The sequence below is a fragment of the Ursus americanus genome, chromosome 14 (assembly GCF_024610735.1).
Source record: "Ursus americanus isolate L20-20 chromosome 14, mUrsAme1.1.p, whole genome shotgun sequence".
NCBI classification, from domain to species: Eukaryota; Metazoa; Chordata; class Mammalia; order Carnivora; family Ursidae; genus Ursus; species Ursus americanus.
Genome location: NC_142140.1, coordinates 41,431,283 through 41,451,833, shown reverse-complemented (window position 1 = coordinate 41,451,833; position 20,551 = coordinate 41,431,283). Strand labels below are relative to the sequence as shown.

At 50.5% G+C, this 20,551-nt stretch overlaps 2 long non-coding RNA genes across 5 annotated transcripts; both read right to left on the bottom strand.

The window, feature by feature from the left end:
* Positions 1 to 827: 827 nt before the first annotated feature.
* On the bottom strand, positions 828 to 12,637 carry LOC123780054 (uncharacterized). 4 transcript variants are annotated; one of them, XR_015726688.1, is made up of 6 exons: positions 11,616 to 12,636; positions 8,926 to 10,166; positions 4,400 to 4,621; positions 2,843 to 2,934; positions 1,954 to 2,125; positions 828 to 1,830 (listed from the first exon to the last, which is right to left on the bottom strand). It is a non-coding gene; the product is annotated as an uncharacterized LOC123780054 (long non-coding RNA). The 4 variants fall into 4 exon arrangements; XR_006776315.2 differs by having other exon boundaries at positions 1,954 to 2,934; positions 11,616 to 12,637; XR_006776316.2 differs by having other exon boundaries at positions 1,954 to 2,934; positions 12,266 to 12,637.
* Positions 12,638 to 17,484: 4,847 nt separating this feature from the next.
* Positions 17,485 to 20,459, bottom strand: LOC148108950 (uncharacterized). The gene is made up of 3 exons (XR_015726687.1): positions 19,732 to 20,459; positions 18,123 to 18,287; positions 17,485 to 18,015 (listed from the first exon to the last, which is right to left on the bottom strand). It is a non-coding gene; the product is annotated as an uncharacterized LOC148108950 (long non-coding RNA).
* Positions 20,460 to 20,551: the final 92 nt, after the last annotated feature.

Sequence of the window (20,551 nt, the reverse complement as noted above, 5' to 3'; positions counted from 1 at the left end):
CCAGTAAAAGTGGGAAATTTAGTGACCAAAACGCGACCTGTGGTTATATCTGGGCTGGGCTGTGACAAGTGCTTTGCGGCGGTGGGGTTTTTCCCCTCTGCACTTTGTGTTTTCCACGGGGAGGGTGGATCGCATCTGTTTTCCTGGGGAAAGCAGGACTACTTCAGGCTCGAAACTGAAGTAACTGGAAGAGCCAAGAGCGCAGACCCAGTGTTGTTTCTGGCTTTCGTGCGTGTTCTCTGCTGTGAAGGACAACATTTACTTCCATCAGTTAGGTACCACTTGGTCCCCAATGCCTGTTTCTCCAGATTAATGCCCTGCTGATGTGAAATTCCAAAGGTGCATCCCGGAGAGCTCAGAGCATGGGGGTGGGCTGCCCAGTGTGGAAGGAAGGCTGGGGGCGACCCAGTTTCCCAGGCTGTGAACCGGGGTGGGTCCCTACACCACAGAGTTGTTAAGAAGTCCATAAACTAAAATAGAGCACGAGTACAAAAATTCTCAGCAAATGTCACAATTCTTCCCTTTCTACCTGCCTGTTTACCAGAGTGGGTTTTGCCCAGAACTGGAAGTTAATAAAAGGAAAAAGCAACTTCAGAACATTGAAAAAGGCTTCTCATTTGCATGCAAATAACCTTGTAGCCACACTGCAGGTGAGGCTGGGACAGTATGTTCCAAACGTGGGCATTCACATGCCACCTCAGTTTGGGCCACATCATCTGTACTCAATTTTTTTTATATCAACTTATTTTTTTATTGTGGGAAAATACACATAACAGGAAAGTTAGCATTCCAACCATTTTTTTAAAGATTTTATTTATTTACTTGACAGAGAGAGACAGCCAGCAAGAGAGGGAACACAAGCAGGGGGAGTGGGAGAGGAAGAAGCAGGCTCCCAGCAAAGCAGGGAGCCCGATGCGGGGCTCGATCCCAGGACCCTGGGATCATGACCTGAGTCGAAGGCAGACACTTAACGACTGAGCCACCCAGGCTCCCGCATCGCAACCATTTTTAACTACACGGTTCCATGGCATTGGGTATGTCCACGTTGCTGGGCAACCATTCCCACCATCTCTCTCCAGAACTTTTTCATCTTCCCAAATTGAAAGTTTACCCGTTAAAGACTAACTCCCCATTCCCCTCCACGTACTCAGCCCCTGGGAGTTGAATCTACTTTTTGTGTCCCTGAATTTGACTCTTCCAGATACCTCCGGAAGTGGAGCCATACATATGCCTGGCATATTTCGCTTAGCATAATGCCTTCCAGGCTCATCCATGTTGGGGCGTGGGTCAGAACTTCATTCCATCTCAAGGTGGAGCAGTATTCCGTGGTGTGTATGTATGTTATCCAAAAATCGGTGGACATTTGGGTTTGTTTCCCCTTTCTAGCGACTGTGAACAAGGTGCTGTGAACATTGGCGTACAGATACCTGGTGCGTCCCTGCTTTCCGTTCTTTTGTGTATCTCCTCACAAGGGAATTGTGGGATCATAGAGCAATCGCCTGCTTTGATTTTGTGGAGAACCACACCACCCTGTTTCTCACAGTGGCTTCACCATGTCCTGTTCCCACCCGCAGTGCATGACCGTTCCAGTTTCTCCACATCCTCAGCAACACTTGTTGCTGCCTGGGTTTCATTTTGTTTTGATTTTTTAAGAATAGCCATTTTTTCGTGGGTGCGGCGTAGTATCTCCCTGTGGTTTTGATGTTCATTTCCCCAATGATGAGTGATTTGAGCATCTTTTCATGTTCCGATTGGCCATCAACTCATTTTCTAAAATGCTTTTTACCTGTCCAAAGCAAATTTTGAAGTCCTGGATAACGTACACAGGGCCTGAAATGTAAAAGCAATAATGAGGCACGTAATTATGGTCACCTGTGCACCACCTAAAATCCCGAACCACATGTACATTTTGGGAAACGGTGCTCCAGGGGGTGCAAAAGGCATAGATCCTACCTTCGAAAGACTTATAGGCTCCTCCAAGCAGAGTGCCCGTGTGATGAGGACAGTTCCTGCCGATGCACCCAGCATCTGGGGAGTAATGTCACGGTCCCAGGGAGGGGATCCAGGTGTCCATCGCAATCAGCCTTCCCTCTGTGGATTCCACTTCCTCCAGGATTGCCGGGAACTTGAACAAAAAGAGTAGTGGAACGGGCTGCAGTCTCCAACACCACGATGGACCTTGGGGCACAGCTGATAACAACAGTCCTCTCCTTCCTCCTCCACCCGGTCTAACATTCCCTCACCCCGAGCTAGCACGGCTGCCGCATTATATAGTTCACCTTGGTGGAGCAATGAGACCCTCACCCCTGAGGTCTGCGCCCCTGACCGCCATGCCCTTCTCGGCTATGGCTGCAGTATTCGCCCATTGACCGTCTAGTTGGGCAGGGAGGACCAAGATCTTCTCCAGGGAATCACCTGGGCTTTGGACCCTCCACAGCAGCCGATCGTTAAATGTTCTGTCCTGCAGGGGAAGCATCTTCGTTCTAGGTGGTTCCCTTCGAGGGCAATTCCCAACAAGATGCAGCTGTGAGCCAACACTCCTGATTTATCCCCCCAGGAAGTTCTGCTTCCCCGGTAGGTCCCTGCTCCCCACCGCCTTCACGCATGAGTGCACACGCACACTCACACACACACACACACACACACACACACGCACACGGGTCTAGCTGCTTCCGTCACAGCAAATAATTGCTTCTTCCCTACTGTGGTTCTGTGGCCCATAATTACTTATCCTTCTGCCTTATGTTATTTTATGGAACCGTGCACGTATCATTTCACCTCGGGACTTAGCTGACAATGTTCAGCAAATCATCACACAATTGATGGGTAATTGCTTCCTTACGTTCACAGCTTAGACATTCATCAGGGACCGTGAGCTAGTCCCAATTCTTAGCCAACATTCTCTAGGGATCTCTCTCTCCCTGCAACAAGGTCCTAAAACAATCAAAAACAAGACAAGAAAAATAGGGAGGGGGGACTTCAGGGAGTGTCACGACCCCACACTTTTGCTGCAAGAAGACCTCCCATCCTGAGTGCCCCCCCAGCGAGGGTGCCAGTCCTCGTCCCCTTCCCTCGCAGGGCGGTAGAAGGGCCGGCAGGGGCTCTCCAGGCGCCTTCGGGCAGGAAGAACACAGGTACGGGAGACCTCACTGCGTGGGCTTGGAGCTACTTTTCTTTTTTTTCAAAGCTTCACTTGAAAAAATTTCCAAAACTAACAAATCATTTGGTGCTACGTTGTCTGTACCAGCATCGGAAGAGTATCCAGCTGTATTGATTTTGTAAACTAGACACATGTATTCCTTTGATTAAAAAAACGGGGGGAGGCACCTGAGTGTCGCAGTCAGTTAAGCGTTGGACTCTTGCTTTTGGCTCAGGTCATGATCTCAGGGCCGTGAGATGGAGTCCCTTGTCGGGCACTGCCCTCAATGCAGAGTCTGCTTGATTTTCTCCCACCCTCTCCCTCCACCCCTCCCCCCACTCTCTCTCACTCTCTAAAATAAATAAATAAATCTTTTTTTAAAAAGGCATGAAAGACTAAGCCTGTTTCTTAAAGAAGCCAACAGGAGAGAAAGGGAAGGCCCTGGGAGGGCAGCATCAGAGCCAATGCAGGGCAGGGAAGCTCAAGGACGAGGCACACCACCGACTCTTTGCTAAGGAAAGGGCCAAGGGCAGCCCTGATGAGCATCCAAGGACCAGATGGAAGAAGAAGGAACAACCCCTGAGAAGAATTAAAGGTGGAGGAAGCTTCCAGAAGCCATGGCAGAGAAGTCAGGAGGGAACGGATGTGAACCCCAATTTGGTCACTAGAGGCTGCCCTTGACACACAATAGCAAAGCATCCTGACCCCACTGACCACCCCAGGACCGGCAACCTCACGGGCCGGGCCGGTCAAGGAGCAGAGCAAGGACAAAGTCCACATCCTAAAAGCTGGCACAGATTTTGATAGGCCTTAAGAAGTGGTCATGAACTTTAAAAATGTAACACCGCCCCCCCACTCTTGGCGGAGGGGCTGGCCCTGTGTAATTCCAGCATCTTACATCTGGGAGGTGAAATGTGACCTGGGGCTCCCCCCACTCCCAATTTTCTTATCCCTCCCACCCCACCCCCACCCCCACAGGATGGACCACTCTAGGAGCTGAACCCCAGCCCCAACAGGCCGCTCTCAGAGATTCCATAACACTCCATCATGCGGATTTGTTTTCATGTCTGTCCCCCTCACCGGTCCATGAGCATCCTCAGCACCTATGTGCCAACCGGGGGAGGGGGGACCCTAGAGCTGCTCCCTAGAGCTTTGCATGGAGGAAGGAAAGACAGACGAAGAGAGGGAGGGAAGGAAGAAGAGGGGGGGAAGGCAAGCAAGGAGCCCTTCCTTATCTTTTCTTTGAACAGCTACACTTACAAGACAATTAGCACTTCTTGGGACCATTTCCTACATCCACTCCTTGGAGGGAAGATGATAAGGAAAAGAAGAACAAGACAGAATGCCATTTGGCCAAAGGCGTCCTCAGCATGACCTGGCACTTTGTCGGAGGAGAGAGCCCTTTCCGATTCTGGTCGCCTCCAGGAATCTCTGAGCTTCCTTGCAGACTTGGCCAGCTTAGCCTGCTGGATCAACTGCCATCTGAAAAAAGGGGGAAAAAATGGAGAGATGAGAGCAGAAGAGGGAGCTCAATTCTTCTCTGAAGTGGCACAGCACTTGTCTAAGTGGCACAGTTGTTTCTGAGTGTATGATGTAATTTCTCTGCACAGATTGTCCCCGTCACACACAGGGAGACCTCCTCGCAGAGACCAGCACCAGCACTGAAGCAGAAGAGGGAGCTCAATTCTTCTCTGAAGTGGCACAGCACTTGTCTAAGTGGCACAGTTGTTTCTGAGTGTATGATGTAAATTCTCTGCACAGATTGTCCCCGTCACACACAGGGAGACCTCCTCGCAGAGACCAGCACCAGCACTGAAAGCGAGAAGTTACCTAATCCCAAATCATTCGGGTTTCTTTTTTAATTGGGGAAGAAAAAATAAAAGCAAGGACTACCGGCTACATAAATCAGCAGGTAATCAATGTCAATCAGAAATTTGACAATCGTTATTGTAGGATTTTATCTTCAAAAAAGTCAAACCAACTTTCTGGATTTACCAGGCCAGCCCACCAAAACATAGTGGATGCTCTGAAAAGAAAACCCAAATCTCATTCGGTATTGTTAAAGGCAAGACGTTGATTTCTTTGTAGTACTTGGAGGTATGCGGATAAAAGCTGTTTCCGCCTCCAAAGGGCGTCCCGGGACCACAAGTTGTGCAAACACATCGGTTAGAAATGTGGACAACCTCACAGGATACAAGATGGCCTCAGTTAGGTCATCTGCCCGAGACCCTGCCCCTCTCCCCACTCACTGTTGCCAACAGCAAACAGCACCCAGACCTGGACCCGGAGCCAATTCTGTCTGCCCAGCACAGCCTCCCCAAGAGCCTCTATCTCCCCAAGTCCAAGGCACCTCCCCTTCCGGGCGCGGGGAGGAGGAGGGAAGTCCACACAGGGCAATAATGACCAATAATGACCAATAACTTTGCAACTCCATGAGCCCCTAGAAGCCCCACGTAGGAAGCATTGGGTGACAGCAACTGGGTGACACCTTCCTGCCTGAGCCCTGTCTTTCCCTCCAGCCTGGAAAATGTGGAAGTTCATCCTCTTCGGGGCCGAAGTCACCTGGAGCAGCCCTTAGAGCCGGTTAGGAATTCCGCCGCGCATTATACGGCTTCCCGGGAGGGGCAGTACAGCCGCCCGGTGCGCGAGGTCTCCAGAGCCGCAACCACACTCAGCAGGCAGGTTAGGACCCATGTGACCGTCCTCCCGCATAGGGCCACATTCCCAGTCCCCAGCCTCCTTCCTTGAAACTGCCTGCTGGGCAGAGTTGATTGAGGTTCTTTGAAACGGATGTGGCTCTTCCCCTGGCTTCTGCCAATCACGGGGGTGGGTTCTCTCACTCGTTGTCCTAACCACCCGCTGAGACATGGCCATAAATAGATCCGTATATACACACGTGCGTACACACGCGTACGCTCACCCATACGTGCTCCCGGAGATCATGGAACAGCTCCGACAATTTTTACTGAAGGGCTCGTTTCCCCTTTGGACCTGAAGGAAAGCAAAGGAGTCCTTCCCTGGCACACGGGGAGACAACCCTCCTTCTTGGGTCCGGCCTCTTCTGGGAAGAGCAGTGGAAAGAAAGAAGGGTCTTTAAGGAGATGAAGGAGAGCAGAGAACCGCAGACACACCTTCTCAGGCTGCCAAGAGCTGGCCCGCCCAAATGTTGGTCTTTTTCCCAGCACAGTGGTTTTGGACTCCGGGCCTGAAAGCAAGGCTCTGCCCCGCCCTGCACTAGCAAAGCCCGTTAATGGCCCGTGCTTGTTGCTGGAAGGGGGAATGAGGGCATGGGCGGGTATGCAAGTGGTGCTCAGTCAATGCTCTGAAAGGGAATGAAAGGGAGGTCTAACCCTAGGCTTCCCAGGCATCCCCAGCCTCTTCCCACCCTGTTCCCGCCTCCCTGCCACCGTGCCTGCGCTGAACGGCCCTCGCCCCACCACTGCGCAGCGCTGACCGCGCCCTGCTTCTAAAGCAATGCTTTTAGGAAAGCGGCAGAAGAGATTCTCATAATAATTGGATTATTAGGAGAGTTTCTCTTTTCTTTTTTTCCCCTCCCCTTTATTTATGTATTCTCTTGCAGTTGTTTGGGCAAAACATTTCAGAGTTGGACACACACAGCAGCGTTCAGTGACTTGACCCGTCAGGGCCGCTCACCCAGTGCCCAGCACCCTTCAGCGCCAATCCACGGCAGGGCATGTGGCGTGGCCGGAGGTGGCCCGTCGGACCCAGGCTGCAGCTGACCCCGTGGTCTTTTCTGTGTTCGGCTTCCACCTCAGTAGAGATTTGGACTAAGAGCCGAGAGATGATTTCCCTCTTTCAGGGCTCTCTCACTTTTAGCGGCTCTTGCGGAAAAGCACTGTGTGCACCTGCCCGAGCCAGCAGCCCCAGCAGGGAGGGGGGTTTGTTCTTCTCTGAGGTGAGGGTGGACGCCTGGCCTGACTCCTGGTTCCTGTCAACCAGGCTGGTCCCAGGGATACGCAGTGGGCCTCTCCTTGCAGCTGGAGACAGGGGGAGCAGCCGGCTGTCTGGCATGGCGCTCCCCGACCCCAGAGGCACCTCCCCTGAACTCAGCACCTTGGCTGTGGGCTGCCCACTCTGATGCGTGTGGGGGGCCCCTCCGCGAGGACCCTTCCTCACCATTTGGGGCCCCACCCAGCTGTTATCTTTTCAGAGACCCCTGACTGCACGAAGGTCACTCCCCTGAGACACCGTCCATCCCAGGGTCTTGTCTTTGTCCTAGTGTGGGTCAGCTACAGAAAATCACCACGCTCTGGTTGTCTGTGTGCCTCCACCAGGACTCCACCAGTTCATGAGGGCTGAGGTCTTGTATTTTGTGTGCTGCATCTAGAAACATGCCAAGCACCTAGTACGGGACGGGCAAACCTTTGTTGAAACAGAAGTGAAGGAGCCCTGACTTAGATGGTTATATTTTCAAGGTTCCATGTTTACAGAGCTTTACTTCTTCAATCAGGCTTCCAATTGTTTATTCCCCTACATGATAAAGTAGTGTTAGAGCTGCTGACCCCCACCGGAGCCCTAAGCGTGGGGAAGCCAGGAGGCGGGCGGCCCAAGGTCACACACAGCGTCACCACATTACATATCCGGCAGCTGCTCTCATTACAATACAGCGATGACCAAGCAGCTGCCAAGTCCAGCTGGACCCAGGAAAGGCCCAGAGGCCCAGACCAGGCACAAGGCGAGGAGTCAGGAAGTCCGCTGTCTGGAGAGGAGGGCGAGCCTGGCCTTGGGGACTCAGTTCTGTCCCGGCTTCAGACGGCATTCAGGACATCATGCCTGTGCTGCTGCTTTTGTTAGGAGTTAATTGGACACTTAGGGAGTCGGGGCCAAGGTCCCCAACAAGAAAGCAAAAAAGCCGGGACAGCTGAGACAAAGCCGCCCTAGCATCCTGCTTCACAGCTTCGACAAGGCCACCATAGCATCTGTCTGGCAGCCTCTGCAGGAGTGACTTTTGCAAAACATCCTGAAACAAAACAATTAGCCATAAAACATCAGTCACTACCCCAGGTTGAGGGTTGGTCTCCAGATGTCAGCCCAGAAGTCCAGCAACACGGGAACAAGAACCCGAGAGGCAGACAGGTGCGTGATCAAAGCCCTGATTGGCACATCTTAGCAGCCAATCCACAGGGACCCACACTCAGGGTGCTCAAGATAGGTCCTCGAAAGAGCTTGTAAAACCCCTAGATTTGAACGTCGAAACAGCAACGCTCTCGGGTCCCCTCCCTCTCCGGGAGCTTTATACTGTTGCTCGATAAACTTTGCTTTGCTGCCCACCATTCTGTCTGGTCTACCTCTTCATTCTCCGAAGCAGCATGACCAGGAACCGCGGGCGTTAAGGGACCAAAAATCCTGTAACACTTTCACCTGCAAAAAAAAGATTTAAAAAATCCCTTCCTGGCAGGACATGCATGAGAATGAGAAAAACAGGTGGAAGGAGCCTGGCAGAGCAGTGGTCCTTGGTAAATCTGCTGGCTGGCCTTTATCTTCCATGCACAGAAAACCAGTCTTTAAGAGGCAAAGGCCACACATAAAATTAGTGAGCTCGCCAACATGGAACGAGGAGTATTGCACGGGTAAGAGGAGGAACTGGACGCGGGACAGCGCACAGCATGACTGCAGGCTCCGTAATGCCCAGGACTGAGCCTCCCACCACAAGGAACACAGAGGTGGAAGGAAACCCAGAGAAGTCAGAAGAAGGGTTTGTGTGCCTTCCGTCCCTCGCTGGCCATGAGGCCTAGAGAGCATCACGTCCCTTGTCAGTTACTTACCAATGAATCAGGACGGCTGATGGCCTGGCTCCAGAATCTCGGCGGCCCCGACTTCTCCTGCTTCTCGAAGCATGTCGGAGCTACGTGCAAGACAGACTCCCACTTTCAGCCCAGGACCACGGAGCAGATGCCGTCCGCTTTCTCCACCCTCTCCCCGGAGTTCCCCAACCTGACGGTGTTCTCTGGGTTTTCAGACAGAATGAAACAATGTTTCTCAAGGCTTTTTTCCTTCCTGTTCCCTGCCTGGTTTCTGAGGCTGCTTACTTTTTCTGCTTACTGGGCGTCTCCCAAACTCATCACCTTCGTGGCCCTAACTTCTCTCACTGGAATTTTCTGTCCATTTTACACTTTCTCCCCTCTTCTCAGAGCGAGGTCAGGATGCTGTTCTTGCCCCCGAACCCAGGGTCCCAGCCCTCTGGTGCCCATCGCTCAAAGCACTGGCACTTGGACCGCTCTGCATCCACGCTGAGGCTTCTCCGACTCCACACAGACTCCTTAAGCTGCGTCCTGGCACATGCACTAGAAGGAGGTCTGCTGGCAAGTGGCTTCTATGATTTCCTTTCCTCTGCAGTCTGTCGTTCTCCCAGGTTCCTGTATTTGTAGGTTTGCTGGAAACGGGCTGGCAAACTGTGGCCGTCTGCAGAGGGGATGCGAAGAGCCCCCCGAGCATGAGGACCAGGGACCGCTGTCCTAGCTGTGAGGTCCTGGAGGAAGTCAGTCTGTTGGTGCAGACCCCTCTGGCTCCCCAAAGGTGGGTGAGATGCAGTGGCCCCTCCAGGGCCCCCCCCACTCCAGGCAGCGGACAGTCTGCCTTCTTCGGGGAAGGATAGGGTGGCCAGCTTGGACTTTGCCTCACGCCTAGAGGAGAGGCAAGCCTTCCCCTCGGCTTCTGGCCCACTGCGTCCACCTGGAAGCTTGGGGAAGGAAACCCCGTATCCATGCCCTCCCTTGCGGGTCTCAGGAGAACTCCAGGCTTCAGACAGCCTTTAGGGTAGGAGTGTTAGTCTGAAAATGCATCAAGAGGATGAGGAAGGCAGGAGAACACATTCACATCACCAACTTCCCAGGATCCCATGCTGCCTTTAGAATTCTTCAGGACAACCCGACCAACCGACCCACCTCGTCACGCCGGTGCCTTCCCCAGACTGTGCGGTGGGACTTGCTTTCTCTTTATTCCTCGGCACAGGGGAAGCCCAGGCTCCTGTGGGCAGTTGGTCCGCTCCTACTCACCTCCCCTTGGCCTTGCAACAAACGGAATAAAGACAAATTATGTAAGTTCCTAACACCCTCTCTCCTCCCCAAATATTTTAAGTTAGAACCTCACAGACTATGTGAGGGTTTGTTTTTTGTTTGTTTGTTTTCATTTATGTGTTCTCAGGGTCAAGGCTTTCTTTCCATGCCTATTGCATTTTTTTCCTACTTCCTTTTTTTTTTTTTTTAATTATAAAAGTAATCTGCACCTGTCCCAAACTCTTTGCGGTTTATAGTAATGTAGGAGGCAGACATGAGCCATGCTGTTGCGAGGCTTCTGGCAAGCTGTACAGCCTTTCTCCTGGGGATTTGGGGCTTGCGGGCTCCTTTCACCAACTGCCCACCATGTTGCTGCAGCAAAGCCCGAGGAAGGGCATCAAAATAGGACAGGTGCTTCTCCTACTGCCAGTGAGTCTGATGCTCGGCTCGTTCCTACCCTGTGGGGATCCACAGTTCCCAAAGCTAGATTGAACCCCCACGAGGCTTCATCTCCCTGAGCCCCAGCCCAGCCGGGGTCTCCAGATGGCTGGTGCAGGATCCAGATGGAATTGCCATCTTAGCAGAGGGGGCCCTGGGCAAGTGCAGGGAGAGACCCAGGCTCTGGGATTTGGTGAGGCTGAGCACAGCCTCGAGGGTGAGCTACATGGGCCTTAAACACATCCTCCCAACACTGGGGCTCTCCCAGCACCCTCACCTCACACACAGGATGGAGGATCCAGGAATTTCTAACCAGTTACCTTTTGCTGGGTTTTCCGTCAGTTTCTAGTTCTTTACCATCTCTGTAAAGATCACCTTTATGCCTGTATATTTATACACTCTTTTGATTGCTTTGGTGGGACTGTAAAATTTTGATGCAAAATACCGAAGTGTCCCCAAACACGTATTTTTTGAGTTATAAAAGCAGGCCCACTCAGAAGTTTGCGGTGAGAACGTAAGCTCCTAGAGCCTTTGTCAGGACGCCCGGGCTGGATTGCCCCCGACTTTAGTGGGCTATACTTTGACTTTATCCCATTGAAAGAATTGCACGTGTGTGTAAAGATGTGCCTATAAGGGGACATAATTCATAAGAGCAACAGTCTGGACACAATCTAAATGCTTATAAAGAAGGGAACAATTAAAGTACAGTATATCCTATGTGCACGCTCTGCACCTGTTACAAGCAGAGCATAAATCTGTGTGTACAGACGTGGAAAGTTCTTAAAGCTGAAGCACGCACGCGTAACATTTCATTTACATCTAAAAAGCCACACATCTTACATCTACATATATATGTACATATGCCTAGAAAGATGACAAGGAGACACACCTCTCTCTTGGGAGAGGGGTTTTGTCGGATCCCCTTGGGAAGGGTCATTCCCTACCCTCATGTAACATCATGGTTGAGAGCTTGGCCTTTAGGGCCCCGGTGCCCACTGTGTGACCCAGCGCAAATCACTTACCCTCTCTGTGCACCGGAGCGCAGATGTGAGGCCTGGATGTGAGTTATGCACATAGAAGGAAAACAGTCCTTGGCTTGGAAAGCATGCTCTGTGTCATTGTCACTGTGCTCTTTGCGGATTTAAGGAAGCTGTGGCCTCTATTCAGAAAGAAATGCACGTAGGCATGTCCATACCAGGCCTTCACAGACCCCCTGAAGCCTGTTCTTAACCTCGGGTTAAGAACCCTCCCTGGAAAAACCGCTGTGTCTTCAGGCTGGAGACGACCTTGAAACCCTTCATCTCACCGGAGAACAGAAGGAGTTTCCAAGGCCACAAGACCTGGCAGACGCACGGCCGGGGCTCAACTCTGGACTCTCCCACCTGTCCGTCCAGTCCTCACCCCCACCTGCCCCCAGCGCAAACCTGAATCACCCCCTAACACCATGCGAGACCTCAGTGGGCAGGAGAGGGTCAGGCCCCGGGACGCACAGCCAGCAGGCTATTGGCCCGGGTCCTGGCCAAACAGTGGGGGCCCTTCGGTCCTACTGCTGGCATCACCAGCTGCCAGGCAGCAGCCTGCTGGGTGCTGTGCTCCCTGCTGGTCACCGGCCATCCTCCAGTCCCAGAGCGTCACGGCACTGCGCCCGGCACCCGTGGTCTCACTCACTCACCCACGACTCGGAGGACGAGTGGCAAGGGGTCCCCTCCCGCGATCACTTCAGCGCGACCCCTCCTCCACGAAGGCAGCCTCGGGGCTGGGCCAGAGAGCTGCCCTTCCCAAGCTGTAGCCTTGAAACCGTAGAAACGTGCTTGGCCAGATGTGACTGGGCTCAGCAGCCTCGTTCTTAGTGTCTGTAAAGACCCCAAAAAGTCCTTGCTCAAAATAATCTCGTCCACGGCTCTGCCGGAGAATCTTCCTCGTTCTCATTTTTCTTCGGAGAATGACCGAGAAGGCCGGTGAAAATGCAGGTGGAATCCAGGGCAGCTCGCTAACTGGCATCCCATCCCCACCAAGCAGGAACAGCTGATCCGAAGGTAATGGGAGAGGGATCAGATTCCTAAGGAGAAAAGGTCAGGCCAGAGAGACACAAGCTTGGGCCTTCCAGTTTCGCAACTCTTATCTTTTGCAAATCACGATTTTAAATGAGGTCCTTGAAGATAAATCCCGCGGGGGACAGGCTTCCAACTCCCTACAGACTCGTGCATCACAAAGTGCTCGGTGCTCCCGGCCACACTCAGAGCGAGGCTTCTGTCGCCTTGCAGAGGACCTGTCTCAGAGAAGCTCCAGTTCCCGGCTCCGTGTCGGTGGGGACCGTGGTGGGCAGGGGTCTTAGGAACCAGAGCCTGTGGGTGAACAATTCTGTCCAGCGCTATCCTGCCTTCGCCCCGGCTGCGCTGCCCTCGGGGGCCTGCTCACCGGCTCGCCTCCTCCTTCACCTCTCACCCCTGGTTCAACGGGAGGTGGTGTCTGGGGGACCTCCCACGCTCATCTTCTGTCTCTTATCACAGTTATTGCACTTCTTATCACTTTTCCTTATCTGGGTTGATAATTCGTTAAAGCAGATAATGCAGTGGAAAGCACTTTGGAAGCTAAAAAGTGTCCTACGAAATCAGAATTAGATTTTGAGCTTCGCAGGATCACAAAAATCAGGACTCAGGTCTCACAACTTCTCTATTAGTTCGAGAGGGACCTGGAAGAAAGGAGTCGGGGGAAGGCATTGCTGAGAGAAGCTGGAGGAGACGAATGATTCTCTACAGCTTTCCATGTCACCCCCCTCAACCCCGGGGGTCCTGGTGCAGGGGCCAGAGAGGGCAGAGCAAGGGACGACACATCCCTGGGCTTCACTACGAATACAGCCTCCAGACTTCCCTAAATTTGGCCTGTCCATGCGCAGACCTCTTTGCCTATGGTGACCACATTTTACAAAAGAACAAATGAATGAACGAACAAAAGGAAGGAAGGAAGGAAGGAAGGAAGGAAGGAAGGAAGGAAGGAAGGAAGGAAGGAAGGAAAAGGGAAGGGAAGAAGGAAGGAAAAAAGGAAAGAAGGAAGGGAGGAAAGGAAGGAAGGAAGGAAGGATGGAAGGATGGAAGGATGGAAGGAAGGCAGACAAACAAAGAAGGAGGGAGGGAAGGGGAAGGTCTTCAAGTAGCCGCATCCTCAAGGGATAATAGACTGGAATATTTGCTGTCAGGCCTGTCTTCAAAATGTCGCGTGGGGAGGTCCTCACACCTCTGTCGCATACCTTCTAACCATCTCTGCTTAGTGGCACTGCCTTTGGGCTACACACTCATGAGGGTTCCTTGTTTCCTGTTCAGTCCCTGGCCGCACCATAACCGAGGCCAAGCACTTGGTCTGCGTTGCACAGCGAATGGAGCTGAAATGTAGGAATCCCATGGAATAAACTGGACCCCAGAACCCACAGTCTGAGACTCCAAGCCCTCACTTTCCATCAGTCAAGCCCCAACAGCCCCACGCTGTTTGATCATGTATTTGGTCATCTGTTTTTTAATTGACCACACTGAGGAAATAAGAAAAAAGACCACGTTGGCCACACTTCTCCCTACCTCCTCCCTATTAAAATGAGAACCAGGGATGTTGCTGTGTCTTAGTCAAACGTGGCTCAAATCACACAATGTTAATCATGTGTTATGTGGATATCTACAATTTATATCTTATGTGCCTAATATGTGGGCCAATTTCAACCAGGTACAAACAAACCAGCTTCGAGAGTGCTCGCCTGCTTTGAGGTCAGACCGACATAGGTCTGCCATCACAGCTGTGGGGCCAAGAAGTCGCCACCCAGCCTCCCAGCCTCAGTTTCCATGTCTGTAAAACAGCATGGCAGCCTCACACATGGCCATCGGTGAAGAACAGAAGGCTCTGCTGTGTGACATAAGTAAATATGACTTCCATCTTTCTCTTCCCCTCTGGCAGAAAATCAGTCTCCTACGCTCACATTGAAACATTCTGTCTTTTTACCAGTTTGACACTCCTTCTGGCTATGAAGTGATGGGCTGACTAATACATCGTGGGTAAAGCACCGTGAGCTCTTGGAGGGAGTGGCGTCATCCGAGGGAGCTTTAGGAAGAAAGACCATCAAACAAAACCAAGTAACAAGTGAGGCATTCTACAAAATACAGGCCTATGGTCTTAAAAAAGTGGCAGGGTCATGAAAGACCAAAACCAAAAACAAACAGAAGGTTGAAGAGATGGTCTAGGTTAACAGAGACTCAGGAGTCATGATGAGTGAACGCAGGGTGTGATCTGAGACTGGACCCCATGGGGGAAAACTGTGGCTATAAATTGCATTGAGAAAATTTGAAAAACATTTGTATTTTAGATAACAATTGTTAAATTTCCGTATTTTGACCCCTAGACGGTTGTTATGTAAGTGGTCTTTGGTCTTAGGAAAGACTCACTGAAATGTGAAGTATTTAGAAGTAAAAGGGCATTATGTTTGCAACTTACTTTCCAACAGTTCAGAAAGGAGATGATAGTAGAGAGATGATGACGATACATAGATAGATAGATGATAGATAGATAGATAGATAGATAGATAGATAGATAATAGATAGATAGATGATAGATAGATAGATAGATAGATAGATAGATAGATAGATGATAGATAGATAGATAGATAGATGATAGATAGATAGATAGATAGATAGATAGATAGATAGATAGATAGATGATAGAGAGATGTACGAAACGCTATAGCAAATGTATTGAAATTAACATTTGGTCAATCTTGGTGAAGCCTGTGGGAGTCCTCTGCACTGTTCTATGAAGTATGAGATTATTTCAAAACAAAAAACTTTTAGAAAGAAAGCAAGATATGACAAGTGAATAAGAAGATACTAAGTAACATATATGCAGGGTGGGAATATAAAATCGTACAGTTGCTCTGGAAACCCGTTCGGCAGTTTCCTACAAACCAACACTTACATACCACCCAACGATCAAACTCTTGGGTGTTCATCTCAGAGAAATGAAAACTTCCATTCCCCAAAAAATGCCTGTATGTGGGTGTTCACCAAAGCTTTATTTGTAAGAGCCAAAAACAGGAAACAACCAAACATCCTTCAGTCGGTAGGTGGGGAAACAAACTAACGCAGTCACACCACGGAACTACTCAGCAACACAAAGGAACAAACGACGGATACACCCAGCAGTTCAGGTGGCTCTCAAGGAAAATACGCCGAGTGCAAAAGCCAATCTCAGAAGGTTACATACTGTATGATTCCATTTATATAATGTTCTTGAAATGACGAAATCATAGAGACGGAGCACAGATGAGAGGTTGACAGAGGTGATGGGTAGAGGGAAGGAATCGTTGCAGCAGAACAGGTCTGTATCCTGACACTTAATGCACGCCGATGAGGAAATTGCATAGGGACACACTGCACATGCACACGCACACACACACACACACACACACACACACGGTGCATGGCAGGTACGTGAATGCTGAAGAAGCTCCCTGGACGGTACCCAAGCCGGCCGCCTGGTTTGGCTGTTGTGCTGTCGTCAGTTATGTGAGGCGCTAACTCAGGCAGCAACTGGGCGAAGGGACCAGCCTGTTCGTTTCTTTGCAGCTCTTCCTGAATCTATACTTATTCCAAAATTAAAAGTTCACACCAAAATAGCCATCAAGCCTCAGACTGAGCGAGTACCAGCCTCCCTGCTGACGCGGCTGTGACCTCCGCTCCCAAGAGGAGCTGTCGGTCCTGCGGGGAGCCTGCCCCGAGTGTTGTCTTCTCCTCCCATTTTATCTTGCAACCCCTGTAGCTTTTCATGCAGTCTCAACCCCCTTCCTCGTGTAACTTATCACCGGGGAACGGATGATGGAAGCACGAGGGCAAAGACCCACAGAAGTTGGGTGTTGTCACCTCTACGGGCTGGAGCTTTGAAGTCAGACTGCTTGGGTTCAAACCTCAATGTGTCACTTACTATTGACGAGGCCTCAGATAAGGTGCTTACTCCTTAGTGTGTTGATTTTCTCATCAATGAAATGGGGATGACGATAGCACCTTATCATAGGTGTACATGGTACATCACGCTGTGTTTGTATACATAAAGCTTAGAACAGCACCAGACTCCTAGAAAAAGCTGATCAATGTTAGTTATTTATAATACGAATAGAAACAACAGTACACTATTATTATATCTCTCTCAAGGGTTTATCATTCCTGTTTTACAATGGAGAAGCTAAGAGTTCGCAAAACTAATTAACTAGTGGGGGTCAACTAGTGACAGAGCTGGTGTCTTAATGCAGAGCCTCAAAGTCCACACCCTGCCCAATATGCCTGTTTGAGTGTGTGTGGAAGCCTTACCAGAAAAAAGGGAGAAAGAAATTCAGAGATCAGAGAAAAGAAAAAAGAATTGATTATGTTTGAGGAAGAAAGATGTGAAAGAACATCTCAATTGAGTTAAACTATAAAGGAAATGTATTTTCCCTCTTACCATGAATTCTTAAGGTTGGGAGCCTCTGGGTTGGTGAATTCAGTGGCTCATCAATGTCATCAATCACATGGGTCTGTCTGTCTTTCAACTCTACAATTTCTGCGGCAGCTTGGCTCCTGTTGTGGTCCCAACAGGATTATGCCATTCCAAGAATCGTTAGAAGACACAGACAAATCCAAGGGAGAAAGAGGACTATTCTCAAAATGTATTCCCTAAGAAAAAGGGAATCTTAACCAGGTTCCCCCAACCCAGGAGACACCATCTTAAATCTCATTGGTTAGAGTGGCCACAAGGCCATGGACTAACATGGCAGCTCAATGAAACATGGCTGCGTGGTGAAGGGTGCGTTACTGTTATGGACTGAATGTTTGTCTCCCCCCCACCCCCACCCCTGCCCATAATATGCCAAAACCCTACCCACCGCCAGTTCATGTCCTTTGAGAGGTAATGAGGATGAGATGAGGTCACGATGGTGGAGCCCTCATGAATGGCATTAATGCCTGTGTGACAGTCACAAGAGAGCTTGCTCCCTCTCTCTGCTTTTACCATGTGAGACTTAGCAGTCTGCCACCTGCGAGAGGGCCCTCGCTCAACCATGCCCACACCCTGATCTAGGACTTCAGCCTCCAGAACTGCGGGGCATAAGTTTCTGTTGTCTATGAGCCACCCTGTCCATGGGACTTTGTTAGAGCAGCCGGAAATGACTGGAGACAATTACCCAAGAGAAACCAAGGTTCAGTCACAAGGAAGAAGTGGACAGTGGCTCTGGGGTCAGTAGTCAACAGCTGTGCTGAGATGGAAACAAGGCTCTCCTCCCACTGTGCAGATCAACAGGCAAGATAATAGTTTGAGGATTGAGCCATGACACAAATCGTACAAAGATTCAGCCAGGGCAGACAGTCTTTGACAAGCACGTTGGTCGTCTTGGCAGCCACAATAGGTAACCCCAAATCCCTGAAACAAACAAGATCAGCAGTTTATCTCTTGTTCCAAAACCCCACTACCAGGTACAGGCAACTTTCCAGGGCCATCCAAGTTCAAACACAACATCCCCAACTTACACGCTCTTCTGGTAGCTCAACCTGAGGTTTCGGGGTTCACAGCGTAGTTGGAAGGTGCCAGCTTAGAGAATCTCACACCAGCCCAGAAGTGCTCCAGCCTTGAAGTGACAATTGTTACCTCTTTCCCAGGTGTTTGGCTGGTGTGAGTCCCATGGCTCTGCCCAGCTGCAGGGAAGTCCAGAAAAGGGAGGAGAGCCAGAAATATCGATTAGTTCTGGAAAAATCAACCACATCCCCTGCCCAGGAAGCCGCAAAGGGGCTCTGTTCCAGCTGTGTGCAGGCATCAGACAAGCAACGTCCATCCGCCAGAACCAGGTTGGAGCAAGGTGGCCAGCCACTTCCTTCCTCCCAGCCTCCACCTCCAGTGGGATCCCTATAATTGAGTAGGAGCCCAGTGCCGGTGGATGACTAACTCCTATTCATCAGAACAATTTGAAATTAAGCCTCAAAGTGACAAATGCAAAATTTGGCAAAAATTTAAAAAAATAGTTAGAAACATGCTAACTTGGGAAAAATAATTGTGCCCTATTATCCCCAGGGCCCTTCTATGCTGTGAGCTTTGTTAAATACAACTTCAAATATTTCTTAACCTATAATATGAATAATACTGGTATTAGAGCAGAAAGGACCTGGCCCTAAATATCTCTTTCTTTCCCGCACAACTATAAACCCTAAAACATAAGAAAATATGTCAGCAACAGGTTAACAGGTCCAAGTGAGTGACCTTGGCTTCAGAGGCAGCGTGGCCAGAATCAGCCTGCCCCTCCTTCCTGGCAAAGACAAGTCTCTTCCTGTCTCTAAAGTCATCCTTTTTTTTTTTTAATGATTTTATTTATTTATTGACAGAGAGAGACAGCCAGCGAGAGAGGGAACACAAGCAGGGGGAGTGGGAGAGGAAGAAGCAGGCTTCCCAGTGGAGCAGGGAGCCCGATACGGGGCTCGATCCCAGGACTCTGGGATCACGCCCTGAGCCGAAGGCAGACGCTTAATGACTGAGCCACCCAGGCACCCCTCTGAAGTCATTTTAAATTCCCCAGAGAGTCTGTACGTGGCATGGATCCTGGGCGCACCCTCATTCTCAATCAGACGCCTGGTTTCATTCGAATGAAGAATCTGATTGGGAAAGACCCCCCCCCCCCCCAGGAGGAGTCTGCCCACTAAATAAATTACAAACACAGAATGAAAGTTTGGAAATTCAGAAGGTTGTTAGTTCATAATTCGGTTGAATTGGGAAAATCACAAATGTCTGTTCTTTAAAGTAAACAAATGAGGGACACTTCCAAATTCCATGCTGGGGAGTAAGTCCGTTTTCAGATTGCTGTGAGCCCAGGAGTGGGGGCAGCAACATTTAGATGCTTAATAAGTTTTTTCTTAAAGGACGTGCTAATGGCTTCAATAAAGTTTGAGGAGCCCCAGGTAACCAGAAAGGCTTTGCCCGCATTCAGCAGTGGGGAGAAAAAAAAATCCTTCAAGATAATCTTTCACCTAATAGTGAGTTCCACTGTGGATTTTTTTTTTGTAAAGGGGAAAGAGGATATTAAAAAACGTGCAGTAAAAATATTTTACTTGCCTTGTTATTCTATCCTTTCCGCTTGCATATTACACTTACCAGCAGAAACACACGAAAAGTAAAATGGGGACTTTTATCTTTAAATGCGCTTTGGTGACGTCAGTGTTGCTCTCGGTGACGTTGTGAAGACGTGGTGCTTTGAAGGGTAGCTTCCAGGTCTCCCTCCCTCTCTCCCCGTGAGAAGCCCCAGCTGCCGCTCTGCTGCTCCCACCAGGCATCCACGGGAGGAGGGAAAGGCTTCCTGAAATAGCTCGCAGATTCCATGTCAGCGATCCCACCTGGCTTCGCTTTCTGAAGATCCACGGTGAAAGGCTGAGCTCCTGAGTCGTAAGCATGCTTCTTAGTGACCGAGAGGAGCTGGATAATGACCTGACCCTGGTCTCAGGCAGGGACCATTCCAGATGTTTCACGCAAGGACACCACTTGAGACGGCGTGAAGGTCCCTTTCAACTGAGAAGCCCGTCCCGGTTTGGTGCCCTTTACTGGAAGGCCGTCACCAGGGGCCAGCTCCTGCTCTCCCTGGGGGGAACCCAAACGGACGGTAAAAGGTCGTCACCAAGCTCCATGCCGGGATTAGCAGCTCCGAAGGACAGCACGCCTCTCTAAGTCATCCTGTAAAGCGACCTCTAAGTGTGACTTGTCACGCCATCCCAGGCTCTTTTACCCTCCGAGGGGTGGAGGGCAGCAACAAGGTACCGCAGGTTTGAGCTCCCGGATAATCCAGATCATGTTCTGAACCGTAACTCTGGTTCCGGCCAAGTCATGGACCCTGCAGGGCCCTGCCAGAGCAGAAGCTCGCCTGCCCTGGGGTGGGTCGGGGGAGCAGGCAATAAGGGCTATTTTTCACCAGGAAGGAGGC